This window comes from Symphalangus syndactylus, chromosome 11 (genome assembly GCF_028878055.3).
Source record: "Symphalangus syndactylus isolate Jambi chromosome 11, NHGRI_mSymSyn1-v2.1_pri, whole genome shotgun sequence".
NCBI classification, from domain to species: domain Eukaryota; kingdom Metazoa; phylum Chordata; class Mammalia; order Primates; family Hylobatidae; genus Symphalangus; species Symphalangus syndactylus.
This window is the reverse complement of record NC_072433.2, coordinates 91,376,149-91,394,545: the sequence shown is the minus strand read 5'-3', so window position 1 is coordinate 91,394,545 and position 18,397 is coordinate 91,376,149.

Genomic DNA, 18,397 nt, shown 5'->3' with positions numbered 1-18,397 from the left:
AATTTAACCAATTATTGAAAAATAATTGATACTTAATGGGTATATATTATACTAACATACAGATATACCAAAGAGTATTTAGGTTATTTCCAATTTTGAGCTATTAAAATAGCATCTAGATATTTATTTATTGCTTTATGAAGTGCTAATTTAAATATAATTTAAGCTTTTCTAGAAGACAACATAATGATCTTTAACTTCAATTATTATATAAGATTGCAAAGCAGACTATGCTTTTAGCCAAGAATTATTTAGCTTTCTAAAACTATTCTTACACTATATAGCCTGGAATTTGTTGAAGTACCTATGTGTGATTTTTTTAAATTGCTTCTTTGATTTGACACATAATGTATGTTGTATCACTTCATGTTTTCCTGTGGGCTTGCCTACAATTTTTTATTCATTGCTTTTAATCCACTGAGGGTTTAGAAGGCAAACCACGAGGATCGATAGAACTACATGTAAACATAAATGTGTGATCTTATTGAAGTATTGGTATAATGCTTAAAGTTTTATTATATTGCTTTATAAGATATATACAGATATACATATACACATATATGTTATCTAAGTATATATTCTCAGGTGTATTTGCGTCAACTTTGTACATTCCTATGCTTTGTTTGACTTGCTTTAGATTGGATGGAAATATTTGAATTGGTTGAAAAGGTTTATAATAATCATTTAAATTTGCATTTATTATAATGAATGCTTCAGAGCTTGATATGGCTTGGCTCTGTTTCCCCACCCAAATCTCATTAAGTAGCTCCCATAATTCCCACATGATGTCGAAGGGACCCGGTGAGAGATGATTGAATCATGAGGGCAGGTCTTTTCCATGCTGTTCTTATGATAGTGAATGGGTCTCATGAGATATGATGGTTTTAAAATTGGGAGTTTCTCTGCACAAGCTCTCTCTTTGCCTGCTCCCATCTCTGTAAGATGTGACTTGCTACTCCTTGTCTTCTGCCATGATTATGAGGCCTCCCAGCCATGTGGAACTATAAGTCCATTAAACCCTTTTTCCTGTATAAGTTAACCAGTCTTGGGTATGTCTTTATAGGCAGCGTGAAAATGGACTAATACAGAGGTATAGGACTAGTACAAACAGCTGCCTGGTGATTTTAATAGAGTTTAATAATTTTCCAGTGGTAAAGTTCTTTTTGGGAAAAGGTGTAGATTACTTTACAACTTCTATTGTCTAGTCATAGAAACACATGTTTGAAATTACTTTGAGAATAATCTGAAAAGCATTTAGAAATCAAATTGTATTAGATCAACCAAGTTGTATTTAAGTCATTTATGAATCAACATGTCAGTATAGAACCTACTGCCTCTTAAGAAACCATGAATGAAATTTCCATCTTCTTTTTAACATTTTACATTCTCTAGGCTTTAGTAATGACTAAAGAATGCAATTGTATATGAATTATGCTTGTGAAAACATTCTTATGCAACCACAGTTCATGGTAGCGACAACCATCTCGTACCTGTCCTACTAAACTGCTGTGACATATAGCAGATACTTGGATAAATGGGTAAATTGTGCATTTTTAATAGATTCCAGAAAAGATGCTATCCTACTAAAACACTTTTTCATAAAGACCTGAAATGAGAAACATCACCACATTGTCTTTAACTTCTATTATCATATAAATGCTTGCATATAATTTTAGTTCGGGACACATAAGATGAATTTAATACTATCCAATGCTTTGTGTGGCTTTGCTGCCCCCTTAAGACAAGTAAACACAAATAAAAAGCTACTAAAATTTAGTTTCCTGAATTATTTTAAGACATCTGTTCCTACATGTCTTCAACATGTGCACACACACATGCACACAGACGCAGAGCAACTCAAATGAAGAAATTGATTGACTAACAATTATTGGACAATTAATCAGTATTTTGCTTGATTCTGCTGCATAATCAATGAAAATATTACTTTTATTTATTGCTCTGAGAAACCCATGTTGTTCTCTCAAGGCAACTAATATACCAGTATATTTAAGTTTGATAAAGTTTGAAATTGAGTACTTATATTTGTCTAATATAGTTTTATGATTTTTCTTGAGGTACATCATTGAGGAACATGATAGCATATTTTCATTTTATTCCTTAATTATAAAAATTAAACTAAAGCCTTTAATATAAGCTATAAACGTTAGCCATCTAAACAAAAATATATATGCCTCATAAATGTTTTGGTAACTATTATTTCAGGAGATGGAACAGCACATTTAAGATAATGCATAATATATTCTAAATTAAAAAACAAAATTATGTTAACTGCTTATAAATTTTGAAAGGGGGCAGGTTACAGTATGATATTTGCTATTGGATTTACTTATAACAAATATTAGAATAATTCTGGGAAAATTTATAACAAATATTATTAGAATAATTCTAGAAACAATTTACCTTTTAAGCTAGATGTTCTCTACAAAGCCTATTACATTTTAAGAAAATAATATTTTTGTTTTATTTAAAAGAAATAAAACAATTTAATCAATAAATAAACATTGAGCAAAGCATTATAGTTGAGACTGAGTTACTGTAAGTCATCCCCACCTTTATCAGAAACATGATCTAATTCTGAAGAAATGTGATCTACAATTAAAAAGACAAACTGAAATTTTCCAAATTCTACAATATGCTATAGTTATTCTGGTAAAATTAGAAACCAGGTCTGTCTTATTTTTCCTTCAGCTTCAAAAATTTAGCCTATTTTTGATATAAATGGGAATATTCAGTAAAAATAAAACAAAAGACACTATGTTTTTTAAAAAGTTAAACCTTTGTAACTTTTATTTTGGTTGATGTATACATGGAGTAAATATTAATAAATTTGAAAGTCACTCAAAATATGTAGTTCATTGTAAGTACTAAATTTAATGTGGTATGATGTATGCTTTTTTTTAATTGCAACCACAGGATTTAGGCATAAAAGCAGTTGTAACTTATGGCTGCCAAAACATCTCCTTTGTCATTTATGTTCTATTATCTAAATAATTCTATCATGAATAAAAGGAATGTGATTTATATCTATTGCTCAAGCAGAAATATCTTCAGAATAATTTGCTTCATAATTTCTTGCTGAAAAAGAATAGAGTGACTTAGGGGTGTGTGTGTGTGTGTGTGTATGTGAGTGTGTGAGTGTGAATGTGTGACTTGAGGAGGTAGTACACTGAGCAGGGCTAGAAAAAGAGTAACGTGGAAGTTCTCAGAGTGGAACATGTCGACCGGAAGGAAAACTCACTCATCAGAAAGTTTGGCCCCTGAAAGAGGCTAGAAGGCCAGAATAAGCCTGATTCATAATGGTTATAGGGATTGATGGTGGAAGTCAAACTAACTTGAATTATCGTTGTCCTGGATTTTCTGATTTTTAGGTTCAATCCCTGTGGTGAAACTACTGTCTCCTTACTGCTGTCATTGCTTCTCTCTTATCATGTGCAGAAGATTAAAAACGGCTGTCAGAGCTGGGCATGCCCAATAACCACAGGCAGGCTTTGACTGCAAGCAAAAAGCTGTATCAATTCCCCTTTACATCTGCATCAAGTACCAGAGAGCAATCAGATGCATCAGCGGGAAGCCTCACCTCGCTGTGAATAGACTGACCAGTTCAAGCAGGATGATTGCTGCAATGCCGTGCCAGAATGTTCAGGGCAGTCAGTGGGCTTTTCAGCTCTACCACTAAGCTGATACTCCTCAAAATGATCTGTTAGTTCCTTCAGTAGCTGTTTCATTTTTCTACACACAAAATTTTAATGATTCAGTTGTGAAATCAATTCATTATTTTGTATAAAAACAATATTTTTTGACTCAATTATTTATATTGTTATTTTAATGTTTACTCAGATTTTACTATACGGCGGTCCTTCCATCCTCTGTTTTGTTTTCCGTGGTTTCAGTTACTCACCATCAACTGCGGTCTGAAAATATTAAATGGAAAATTCAGGGAATAAACACTTCATAGGTTTTAAATTGCACATTGTTCTGAGTAGCGTGATGAAATCTCAAGCCCTCCCATTCTGTCCTGTCCAGGACATGAATCATCCCTTTGTTTGGCATATGTCCTCAGAGGATCACTAGGAGCTTAATTCTAAGTCACAATGCCTGTGTCGTTCACCTCACTTCAACTTATAATGTAGGCATTGTATAATTTCACGTCATCACAAGAAGGGTGAGTATAATACAATAAGATATTTAGAGAGAGAGAGAGAACACGTTCCATATAACTTTTATTATACTGTTATACTTTTTCTATTTTACTATTAATTATTGTTGTTAATCTCACTGTGCATGCATAATGTAGAAATTAAACTTTACCATAGGTATGTATGTAGAGGAAAATATATAGTAGTACCTATAGGGCTCATTATTATCCATGGTTTCAGGTATCCAATGGGGGTTTTGGAATGTATCCCCCATAGATACTAGCTGCATATATGATAAAAAGTTTCTGTCATTGTTTGTTTCAGTAGTAAGAAGAAGAAATGGCAAAGAAACTTCTTAAAATGGAAATGTAAAACATTTAAGTCATATGTAATGTAAAACATATAAGTCAGAGCCTCCAGAGTAGAAAATGCCTTTCTTCGTCTTGACCACTGTATTGGTCAGATTAAGATAAATTACGTTGTGGTAACAAATGACCTCAAAAATTTTAGTGAAATTCAGTAGTATATGAATTTGTTTCTTTTATCTCCCTCCTGTTGTATATCTATCACGGTTCAAATGCGTTTGTATCAAGACCTATGGGACAATCTTATCTCCATTATTGCTGAAGGAATCAAAGATTGTAGAAAAAAATGATGACTCTTCACCACCCTGCCCAGAAGTGGCAAATATTTCTTCTATTCATATTTCACTTGTCCAGCAAGTCACATGGACAAAATTGGTGTCACTGGAGTGGGATGAGCATTATCTTCACAGGAAGGGGCATTATAAGTCACAGGGCAAGGTGGCCATGCCTGACATCTACAAGGTGATAAAATATATTTTTTTCACAGGGAAAGAAGAAACCTTTGAGAATAATAATATAATCGTTCACAATCATGAAGGTGTCAAGATAGTCAAGAAATAATTCCTAATTCATGCATATCAGGACAGTATCCTACATGTCAAGGTAGGTTTGGATTTTGAAGGAACTCACATTAGCAAGATGACTGTAAATTCGTGTCACAATCTGAAGCTTACCACAGAAATGTTTGAAGAGAATCAGTTGAATCTGGGTGGCATTTATGTTACCAGGAGCATGCTTGATATGGTAAGTGCCAAAACTCTATTTGGGAGCCCCAGTATTTAATAGATATATGATTAGTGCCTAATTCTCTTTTTTTCTTTATGGTCTTTAAAAAAGTCCTTTGGTAGTTTAAAATGTCTTCTATGAAAGCAGTTTTGGTGTACTACTAGGGCAGACAGTTAAATGGTGAATTGTGCATCCCAAGCAAACTGCTTGTTAATGGCAGAGAAAACGAATGAAAGACATAAAGAGAAAATGAATTGCAGAATGACAGAGCTATTGCCACTTGCTCCAGCTACTTTATTTCTGGAAATCCTTCCTGTGTTAAACATAAGAAAATGCAGGTTTGATTTTATTAATAGAGGCAGCTTAGCCTTGCACAGTCTCAAGGATTGAAATGGACAGCATAAGCATTTGGGGATACGTAATTTTAAGCATAGTATTTTATAACATATTTGCGTTTTTGAAATGGTATTTAGAGAAGATTAATGAAAGTGTGTATATATATATATTGGCTTTATAATAATTATTAGAAAATATAGGACTCTTGTAGTATTTTTAACATCTCTGTATGTAAAACAATGACTGACAAGGCATAGGATATTATAATTTAATTGGCCACATTAAAGCAAATTCAAATAGAAAAGCCTATTTTTGTGATCTTGCTTTTTTTTTTTTTTTTTTTCCAATTGGAAGTAAACTCAGGCTTCTATCACCTCCAGGCTCCAGGTTCTTATGAAATCTGACAATCATTTTCATTTTCATCAGGGCCAAATATTTTCAAGTGGTAGTGTTCAGGGAGCTCCCTCAGCACAGCTCTATTCTACCCTCCATGTCTTTCAGGTTTTAATCCTCTTTTGATACAGTTGCTGAATGGAATGAAGCTCATAAAAATGAAACCTGGGAAGGTCTGTGTATAACTCACACTGAGGAGTATAATTGAGCTTAGCTTTTCACACTGTTCTAATGATATGTATTAGGTTTTCTTGCTGCATAGAAAACTTGGAACTATGAATCCAGGCTATTTTGCCAGAAAGATAGATACTTCTCAAACATTCATATCATGATAAATAGTGCATGTGTCTGTATTTATTAGGCATTTGGAAGGGCAACTATGTAACTTTTAAAACAAATACATATATTTTATATTTATATATGTATTTGTTTATATTTATATTTATATAACAATTATATATTAAACCTTTAAAACAAATGTGTGTGTGTATATATATATATATATATTTTATACTTAGCTCTGCACTGATCAAATTTTAGTTTCCAAGTTTTGAATAGGCAAGTTTTGTCAAATGAAATCAAAGGCACTTCACAACACAAAATAATAAGAATATTAAAATGTAATTTCATATTTGTACTTTTTTCATTTGATTGTAAACTTGTGATTTTATTAAGAAATAAATATCAACAAATGAAAAAGTGTTATAAATATGATTAAAAGTTTGATATGGAAGGGAGTATGTTTGCATCAATATTTCTTAACATAAAATGCTAATCAGTGTTGCATAGAAAATATATTATTGTAAAATTCATTTTTTAAAAATGTGCTCAACAAATATTGCTGACGTACATCTTATGTAACTATTTTTAATACACATTATATTTTTCAAAAAGAAGATATACATTGCAGCATTTCCCAAATTCCTCAGGCCTTTTCTTACAAGAATATCTTTCTTTGCTACAACACAACCTTTGGTAAACACTAGTTTGGGAAAATATTATGGTCAACCACATTTCATATCCATTTCTAGTGGTGACACTCCAGCTTGGTTTCAGCTCTAGATATTGGAGAGAGGGGCAGTATGTGAGAACCCCTCTGCCTCAAGAGAGGACATGGAGTGTTGGAGTTGGGTCAAGGATACTGGGAAGGTCTGGACTTAACCAGGAGTGGTTGGATTGAATATTCTACTTTATTCTAAAACAGACCAAGTAGTTTCAAACTTTGTCCTCTTAAGTGGCATTCTTATTTCTCTAGAAGTAGACCCCAACCTTCAAACCCAGACTAAATTGCCCTGATTTTTTTTTATTACTTTGAAATGATCTTACAAGAGCTTGAATGTATAGTAATTTCTACTTTCCTTCTATTTCTGCTGCATCCACTGGTGGTCTATACTACTTACTCATTAGAGCTTGTTATATGTAAACCTGAGTTAAAACTATTCCATGGTGATTAAGGGGACATATTCTCTGGATTCACAGTTTGACTTAGAATTTTAGTTCCATCTATATGGTAGTGAATCCATGACTTAACCTCTCTAGCCCCAGTTTTTATTTTTTTCTTCAAAATAGGTATGAGATTTTCAATAGGAAAAATGAGCTAGACAAACAAAATAGCCACAACAGTGCTTTACTAACTGGAACAAAGAAGCGCACAATTATGTGGTATCAAAGAAATTTTGTTTTAGTATTAAATTGTTGTATAATCCTCAAATTAATAATTGATATTAAATTACTCTCTCAATAGTATACGGATAATACAGCTCTAAGAATACAGTTTGGCTTCTTATTATATGCAGTGTTAAATTTTGTTCTACTGTTTCAAATAAATGTGAAACAGAGAAATAGAAAAAGAAATTAGAAATTCAGCAGATACTATTTGTTGTATACGTATATGTGTGACTAACGGGTGATGAAGGGAATGCATATTAAACATTGATGTGTAACAATCATAGGAGAAAAAGTCCTAATTTAATATTTTTTATAAGTTAGAAATGTTTTTCTATTATTATAATTAATACTAATTTATATGCATAAAATATATTTAAAATAAATATCCTGTTTACAGAATATTTAATTTAAATATCCTATGATAGTTTGTATTAATATTTAAAATAGATTTTGAAAAAATAAAACAAATGGCATTAAGTTTATTCGTTCATTAATTCATGCATTCACTCAATAAAGATTAATGAGTATTCCTTCCTCTATGCCAGGCACTGTACATATACAAGAAATCCACTGAGAATGAGACATGCAGGGCACCTACCTTGAAGTCTATTTTTCGGTGAGTTGTTACCCTTTGATGAGTGCCTGCTTTATGATAAACATTGTGCTTAGCCCTGAGACACGGTAGGTACCTTCCAACAACTGACAGTAAACAAAAAATAAGTTTGTGCAGGGTCATTATTGAAGCTAATAAGAGAAGTACTTGGAGACTAAAATCATGGAAGTGTTTCCTCACATAATTGAGTTATAAAAAATGAATAGGAAATCTCCAGCATAAGAAAAAAATAAAGTAAAATAAAATAAAATGTTCCAGGCACTAGGAGCAACACCAAGGAGAAAGAGCCAAATACTAACTCACATTATTAGGCATTCTTCAAATGCTTAACATAATTGGGTCATAGAGTTCAAAGAAAGGCATTGAGAGAGACATAACCAAATCAGGGTAACCTTCCCAGTTACTCCAAGGGTTTTATTTTGAAACGATAGTAACCCACTGAGATTCTTAAGCTGAGTATCATTTGTATATGTGAAAGACCATGCTGACAATTTCATAGTGTCTGCATTGGAAGTAAAGAAGTGAAAATGGAAATATTATTGTTTGTTATCTGTCATTCAAGTGATAAACAATCGGGATGGGAACTAAGCCAGTAACTGGAAAATGGAAAGAAATGAGGAAAACAACAGAAAACATTTAGGAATGAGAGTTGAATCCCATGGGGTGAGAAATAAATAGAAATTAATGGTTGTTTCAAATTTGCTAATATGTTAAAGACAATTTCTTCCCCTTGTATAGTTATTAAAGAGCAATCAAAGAGCTTGCAAATCAAAGCTAATTTGGAACTTAGAGCAAATGCATTATTTACAACAAGAAAGAGGAAGGTTTACTAGTGACCAATTAGACTTGAAAGATTTTCTGCTTCTGATCTCAATATTATTTTGTTGAAAGTATTCCTGGTATAGTTTTGACTTTTTAAGTGCAACCGTCAAAGGAATGACTTTAATAAATTCTACAAAATAGTATTAAACAATGTAATATATTTAATCAAATCTAAGTGACCTTGTTCAAGGTGTCTTCCCTTTCATTGATCTATTTAATTTTTAGTTCTTTGCCTTGAAGTCATATTTCAGACATGTGCACAGATACTTCTCTTTTTCCTCTGTGGCAATGACAACATTAGGACATGAAAGAAGACATTAGACATGAAAGAAGACAGGAAATAGTTTAAAGCCAATTTTATTTTCAAGTCCCCATTTGATAGTCATTCTCCCTGACTGTTCCTGAACCATGAGAAAATGCCCAAGTGTGTGAGACAGCACCTGTGAAAAATCAAATGAAAGACTGCAGCTTCTAGTATGCAACTACCTTCAAGCCTAGAGTTGGGGCCTCAGTAAATATGAGCTGAGGCTAGCCAGAAGTAAGCACAATGGACTTTTATTGTTTTAAGACTTACATTTATAGAGCAGTTTTACATTCACAGCAAAACTGAGAAAAAGTTACAGAGATTTTTAGTATTTCCCCTCCCTGGAAACATGCATAGCCTCTCCTATTATCAATATCTTATACTAAAGTGGTACGTTCGTTACAATTGATTAACCTACCCTGACACATCATTATCACCCAAGCACCATAATTTACATTAGGGTTCACTCTTGGTGTTGTATATTCTATGGGTTTGGACAAATGTATTAGGACATTATCCACCATCATGGTATTATCAGAGTGGTTTCACTGCCCTAAAAATCCTCTGTGCTCTGTCTATTAATTCCTCCCTCTCCCTTAATTCCTGGCAACCACTGATCTTTTCAGTCTCCATAGTTTATCCTTTCGCAAGGTGTCATATAGTTGAAATCATACAGTATGTAGCCTTTTCAAATCAGCTTGTTTCACTTAGTACTATGCATTTAAGGTTTTTCCATGTCTTTTCATGGCTCAATAACTTACTTCTTTTTAGCACTGAATAATACCCCATTGTCTGGGTATATCACAGCTTACTTATCCACTTACTTACTGAATGACATTTTGGTTGCTTCCAAGTTCTGACAATTTTGATTTTTTTTTAATTTGCCAGGAAAAATTGCTATATTAAGTTGTTTTAATATGTATGTTCTCTTTCATGGCATCCAGGCAAGATCACAAATTAAATAATGTGTCTGGGAAAGAAACATTGGGACAGAAAGCACTGAAGTACAACTTTACTATGCTTATTCCCAGTGACGACTGGATGAGTGATGTTATATCTAAAACAAATATCAAATATAAGACCAAGGGGCACCTGGTTAGTTGGCTGATTAGGTAGTTCTTTAGCATAGTAAAATTATGTATTGGGTCTGGCTGCTTCTGTCTGTCACTGGGACTGAATCAATATCACACTTACTATGTGTTGCAGAGTAAATTTCCATTCATGGTTCAGTGAAGGAAGCAAAAATGAGAATATAAGGTCTCGGTTACCACAGCAATTTCTAGTCACAACAACACAATTTTTCAGGGGATTGTGTTAGGAGGGACAAAGATGGAGGAAGATATGAGAAGCTCAAACTTATGTCCATAGTTGATCATTGGCAATACTGCGTTTTGTACTGAGGATGTTTACAGCACACTTTCTTAACATGATTAAGGATCACAGCAGGTGGGTATTTTGTTGAGTGGTAGAAATTTTATCAAGCTGAAAAATTCTGGAAGTGACTGAAAAGACTTTAGAACCCATTAAATGTTACCTGCACTCGAAGAAAATATGTTCAAAACCTTTTTTTCTTAGCAAATTTTCTATTTCTGTTTATATGTATATATGGAAGTGTCTGTGTGTGTGTGTGTGTATTTAAGATTCTAGGATGACTAACAAGGATTTCCTGTATCCTCCATTCATGAAACTATATAAATTCTTTTATATACTTAGAGTAGCAAGTTCAATATGATTGCATCAGTATGAGTTCTAGATAATATCAATTTTCAGCTGTGAATATGGTTAGAATACCTACAGCTTCACATCCGGAAAATGTTGCCTCTTGTCTTTGTAATTAATCTGCTCCATAAGTAGATGCTCTCAAAGTTCATGAAATCAGGATGCTTTCTCAAATTACATTACCACTTTGAATAGTCTTAGTAAAAAAGTTTAATATTTTCTTGTTTAACTCAACGAATAATTGATTTGTAAACAGGGATACATTTTCAATCTGAGTTGTAATATTTGACATCAAGTAAAACTTAATTATATTTTTTTTGAATCAAGCCACATTTGCAGCTCATGCTATTTTAATGTAATAAATACAGGAAACTTTATTTATTTTTATTTAGAGACACTTTTCCTGCCATTGGCCCTTTCTATTACATTTTACTATTTCAGATTTCATTTCATTCAGACCAATAAATTGAAGGCCAGACAACTGGAAATATTTTGAATGACAAAATGATAAAGGCTTTAAAATAAAATATATTTGGAAAGATAAGAATTTTTCACAATTTAGACAGGCTTTCTATAAAAACATGGTTGTTAAAAGACAAAACAGGGTATGGAGCCAAGATGGCCGAATAGGAACAGCTCCAGTCTCCAGCTCCCAGCCTGAGCAACACAGAAGACGGGTGATTTCTGCATTTCTGCTAGAGGTACTGGTTTCATCACACTAGGGAGTGCCAAACAGTGGGTGCAGGACAGTCGGTGAAGCGCACTGTGCGTGAGCCGAAGCAGGGCGAGGCATTGCCTCGCTCGGGAAGCGCAAGGGGTCAGGGAGTTCCCTTTCTTAGTCAAAGAAAGCGGTAACAGACGGCACCTGGAATATCGGGTCAATCCCACCCCAATACTGCGCTTTTCCAACGGGCCTGGAAAACGGCACACTAGGAGACTGTGTCCCGCACCTGGCTCGGAGGGTCCTATGCCCACGGAGTCTCGCTGATTGCTAGCACAGCAGTCTGAGATCAAGCTGCAAGGCGGCAGCCAGGCTGGGGGAGGGGCGCCCGCCATTGCCCAGGCTTGCTTAGGTAAACAAAGCAGCCAGGAAGCTCGAACTGGGTGGAGCCCACCACAGCTCAAGGAGGCCTGCCTGCCTCTGTAGGCTCCACCTCTGGGGGCAGGGCACAGACAAACAGAAAGTCAGCAGGAACCTCCTCAGAATTAAATGTCCCTGTCTGACTGACAGCTTTGAAGAGAGTAGTAGTTCTCCCAGCATGCAGCTGGAGATCTGAGAACGGACAGACAGCCTCTTAAAGTGGGTCCCTCACCCCTGAGCAGCCTAACTGGGAGGCACCCCCCTCGTAGCGACAGACTGACACCTCACTTGGCCGGGTACTCCTCTGAGACAAAACTTCCACAGGAACTATCAGACAGCTGAATTTGTGGTCTCACGAAAATCCGCTGTTCTGCAGCCACTGCTGCTGACACCCAGCCAAACAGGGTCTGGAGTGGACCTCTAGTAAACTCCAATAGACTTGCAGCTGAGGGTCCTGTCTGGTAGAAGGAAAACTAACAAACAGAAAGGACATCCACACCAAAAACCCATCTGTGCATCACCATCATCAAAGACCAAAAGTAGATAAAACCACAAAGATGGGGAAAAAACAGAGCAGAAAAGCTGGAAACTCTAAAAAGCAGAGCACCTCTCCTCCTCCAAAGGAATGCAGTTCCTCACCAGCAATGGAACAAAGCTGGATGGAGGATGACTTGGACGAGTTGACAGAAGAAGGCTTCAGACGATCAAACTACTCTGAGCTACGGGAGGAAATTCAAAACAATAGCAAAGAAGTTAAAAACTTCAAAAAAAAATTAGAAGAATGGATAACTAGAATAACCAATGGAGAGAAGGGCTTAAAGGAGCTGATGGAGCTGAAAGCCAAGTTTCGAGAACTACGCGAAGACTGCAGAAGCCTCAGTAGCAGATGCGATCAACTGGAAGAAAGGGTATCGCTGATGGAAGATGAAATGAATGAAATGAAGAGAGAAGGGAAGTTTAGAGAAAAAAGAATAAAAAGAAATGAACAAAGCCTCCAAGAAATTTGGGACTATGTGAAAAGACCAAACCTACGTCTGATTGGTGTACCTGAAAATGACGGGGAGAATGGAACCAAGTTGGAAAACACTCTGCAAGATGTTATCCAGGAGAACTTCCCCAATCTAGCAAGGCAGGCCAACATTCAGATTCAGGAAATACAGAGAACGCCACAAAGATACTCCTCGAGAAGAGCAACTCCAAGACACATAATTGTCAGAGTCACCAAAGTTGAAATGAAGGAAAAAACGTTAAGGGCAGCCAGAGAGAAAGGTCGGGTTACCCACAAAGGGAAGCCCATCAGACTAACAGCTGATCTCTCAGCAGAAACTCTACAAGCCAGAAGAGAGTGGGGGCCCATATTCAACATTCTTAAAGAAAAGAAAAGAATTTTCAACCCAGAATTTCATATCCTGCCAAACTAAGCTTCATAAGTGAAGGAGAAATAAAATACTTTACAGACAAGCAAATGCTGAGTGATTTTGTCACCACCAGGCCTGCCCTAAAAGAGCTCTTGAAGGAAGCACTAAACATGGAAAGGAACAATCGGTACCACCCACTGCAAAAACATGCCAACTTGTAAAGACCATTGAGGCTAGGAAGAAACTGCATCAACTAACGAGCAAAATAACCAACTAACATCATAATGACAGGATCAGATTCACACATAACAATATTAACTTTAAATGTAAATGGGCTAAATGCTCCAATTAAAAGACACAGACTGGCAAACTGGATAAGGAGTCAGGACCCATCAGTGTGCTGTATTCAGGAAACCCATCTCACGTGCAGAGACACACATAGACTCAAAATAAAGGGATGGAGGAAGATCTATCAAGCAAATGGAAAACAAAAAAAGGCAGGGGTTGCAATCCTAGTCTCTGATAAAATAGACTTTAAACCAACAAAGATCAAAAGAGACAAAGAAGGCCATTACATAACGGTAAAGGGATCAATTAAACAAGAAGAGCTAACTATCCTAAATATATATGCACCCAACACAGGAGCACCCAGATTCATAAAGTCCTGAGTGACCTATAAAGGGACTTAAATTCCCACACAATAATAATGGGAGATTTTAACACCCCACTGTCAACACTAGACAGATCAACGAGACAGAAAGTTAACAAGGATATCCAGGAATTGAACTCAGCTCTACACAAAGTGGACCTAATAGACATCTACAGAACTCTCCACCCCAAATCAACAGAATATACATTTTTTTCAGCACCACACCACACCTATTCCAAAATTGACCACATAGTTGGAAGTAAAGCTCTCCTCAGCAAATGTAAAAGAACAGAAATTATAACAAACTGTCTCTCAGACCACAGTGCAATCAAACTAGAACTCAGGATTAAGAAACTCACTCAAAACCGCTCAACTACATGGAAACTGAACAACCTGCTCCTGAATGTCTACTGGGTACATAATGAAATGAAGGCAGAAATAAAGATGTTCTTTGAAACCAACGAGAACAAAGACACAACATACAAGAATCTCTGGGACACGTTCAAAGCAGTGTGTAGAGGGAAATTTATAGCACTAAATGCCCACAAGAGAAAGCAGGAAAGATCCAAAATTGACACCCTAACATCACAATTAAAAGAACTAGAAAAGCAAGAGCAAACACATTCAAAAGCTAGCAGAAGGCTAGAAATAACTAAAATCAGAGCAGAACTGAAGGAAATAGAGACACAAAAAACCCTTCAAAAAATTAATTAATGAATCCAGGAGCTGGTTTTTTGAAAAGATCAACAAAATTGATAGACCGCTAGCAAGACTAATAAAGAAGAAAAGAGAGAAGAATCAAATAGATGCAATAAAAAATGAAAAAGGGGATATCACCACCGATCCCACAGAAATACAATCTACCATCAGAGAATACTACAAACACCTCTACGCAAATAAACTAGAAAATCTAGAAGAAATGGATAAATTCCTCGACAAATACACCCTCCCAAGACTAAATCAGGAAGAAGTTGAATCTCTGAATAGACCAATAACAGGTTCTGAAATTGTGGCAATAATCAATAGCTTACCAACCAAAAAGAGTCCAGGACCTGATGGATTCACAGCTGAATTCTACCAGAGGTACAAGGAGGAACTGGTACCATTCCTTCTGAAACTATTCCAATCGATAGAAAAAGAGGGAATCCTCCCTAACACATTTTATGAAGCCAGCATCGTCCTGATACCAAAGGCTGGCAGAGACATAACCAAAAAAGAGAATTTCAGACCAATATCCTTGATGAACATTGATGCAAAAATCCTCAATAAAATACTGGCAAACCGAATCCAGCAGCACATCAAAAAGCTTATCCACCATGATCAAGTGGGCTTCATCCCTGGGATGCAAGGCTGGTTCAACATACGCAAGTCAATAAATGTAATCCAGCATATAAACAGAACCAAAGACAAAAACCACATGATTATCTCAATAGATGCAGAAAAGGCCTTTGACAAAATTCAACAACCCTTCATGCTAAAAACTCTCAATAAATTAGGTATTGATGGGACGTATCTCAAAATAATAAGAGCTATCTACAACAAACCCACAGCCAATATCATACTGAATGGGCAAAAACTGGAAGCATTCCCTTTGAAAACTGGCACAAGACAGGGATGCCCTCTCTCACCACTCCTATTCAACATAGTGCTGGAAGTTCTGGCCAGAGAAATCAGGCAGGAGAAGGAAATAAAGGGTATTCAATTAGGAAAAGAGGAAGTCAAATTGTCCCTGTTTGCAGATGACATGATTGTATATCTAGAAAACCCCATTGTTTCAGCCCAAAATCTCCTTCAGCTGATTAGCAACTTCAGCAAAGTCTCAGGATACAAAATCAATGTACAAAAATCACAAGCATTCTTGTACACCAATAACAGACAAACAGAGAGCCAAATCATGAGTGAACTCCCATTCACAATTGCTTCAAAGAGAATAAAATACCTAGGAATCCAACTTACAAGGGATGTGAAGGACCTCTTCAAGGAGAACTACAAACCACTGCTCAATGAAATAAAAGAGGATACAAACAAATGGAAGAACATTCCATCCTCATGGGTAGGAAGAATCAATATCGTGAAAATGGCCATACTGCCCAAGGTAATTTATAGATTCAATGCCATCCCCATCAAGCTACCAATGACTTTCTTCACAGAATTGGAAAAAACTACTCTAAAGTTCATATGGAACCAAAAAAGAGCCCGCATCGCCAAGTCAATCCTAAACCAAAAGAACAAAGCTGGAGGCATCATGCTACCTGACTTCAAACTATACTACAAGGCTACAGTAACCAAAACAGCATGGTACTGGTACCACAACAGAGACATAGATCAATGGAACAGAACAGAGCCCTCAGAAATGATGCCGCATATCTACAACTATCTGATCTTTGACAAACCTGACAAAAACAAGAAATGGGGAAAGGATTCCCTATTTAATAAATGGTGCTGGGAAAACTGGCTAGCCATATGTAGAAAGCTGCAACTGGATCCCTTCCTTACACCTTATACAAAAATTAATTCAAGATGGATTAAAGACTTAAATGTTAGAGCTAAAACCATTAAAATCCTACAAGAAAACCTAGGCAATACCATTCAGGACATAGGCATGGGCAAGGACTTCATGTCTAAAACACCAAAAGCAATGGCAACAAAAGCCAAAATTGACGAATGGGATCTCATTAAACTAAAGAGCTTCTGCACAGCAAAAGAAACTACCATCAGAGTGAACAGGCAACCTACAGAATGGGAGAAAATTTTTGCAACCTACTCATCTGACAAAGGGCTAATATCCAGAATCTACAATGAACTCAAACATATTTACAAGAAAAAAACAAACAACCCCATCAAAAAGTGGGCAAAAGACATGAACAGACACTTCTCAAAAGAAGACATTTATGCAGCCAAAAAACACATGAAGAAATGCTCATCATCACTGGCCATCAGAGAAATGCAAATCAAAACCACAGTGAGATACCATCTCACACCAGTTAGAATGGCCATCATTAAAAAATCAGGAAACAACAGGTGCTGGAGAGGATGTGGAGAAATAGGAACACTTTTACACTGTTGGTGGGACTGTAAACTAGTTCAACCATTGTGGAAGTCAGTGTGGCGATTCCTCAGGGATCTCGAACTAGAAATACCATTTGACCCAGCCATCCCATTACTGGGTATATACCCAAAGGACTATAAATCATGCTGCTATAAAGACACATGCACACGTATGTTTATTGTGGCACTATTCACAATAGCAAAGAGTTGGAACCAACCCAAATGTCCAACAACGATAGACTGGATTAAGAAAATGTGGCACATATACACCATGGAATACTATGCAGCCATAAAAAATGATGAGTTCATATCCTTTGTAGGGACATGGATGAAACTGGAAAACATCATTCTCAGTAAACTATCACAAGGACAAAAAACCAAACACCGCATGTTCTCCCTCATAGGTGGGAATTGAACAATGAGAACTCATGGACACAGGAAGGGGAACATCACACTCCGGGGACTGTTGTGGGGTGGGGGGAGGGGGGAGGGACAGCATTAGGAGATATACCTAATGCTAAATGACGAGTTAATGGGTGCAGGAAATCAACGTGGCACATGGATACATATGTAACAAACCTGCACATTGTGCACATGTACCCTAAAACCTAAAGTATAATAAAAAAATAAAAAAGAAAAAAAAAAATCAGAGATGATACAAACACATGAGAAAAACCTTCCAGGCTCATGGATAGGAAGACTGAATATTGTTAAAAGGCCATACTGCCCAAAGCTATTTACAGATTCAGTGCTATAACTATCAAATTACCAATGACGTTCACAGAATTGGAAAAACCTGTTTTGAAATTCATATGGAACCAAAAGAGCTTAAATAGCCAAGGTGATCTTACGCAAAAAGAACAAAGCTAGAAGCATCATATTACCTGACTTGAAACTGTAGTATAAGGCTACATTAACAAAACAGCATGATAGTGATACAAAAACAGACACATAGACCAATGGAACAGAATAGAGAGCACAGAAATGATGCACACCTGCAACCATTTGATCTTCGACAAAGTCGACAAAAACAAGCAAAGGGGGAAGGACTCCCTATTCAATAAATGGTGCTGGGATACCTGGCTAACCAAAGGCAGAAGATTGAAACTGGATCCCTTCCTTACACTGTATACAAAAATCAGTAACACTGCTGTTGGG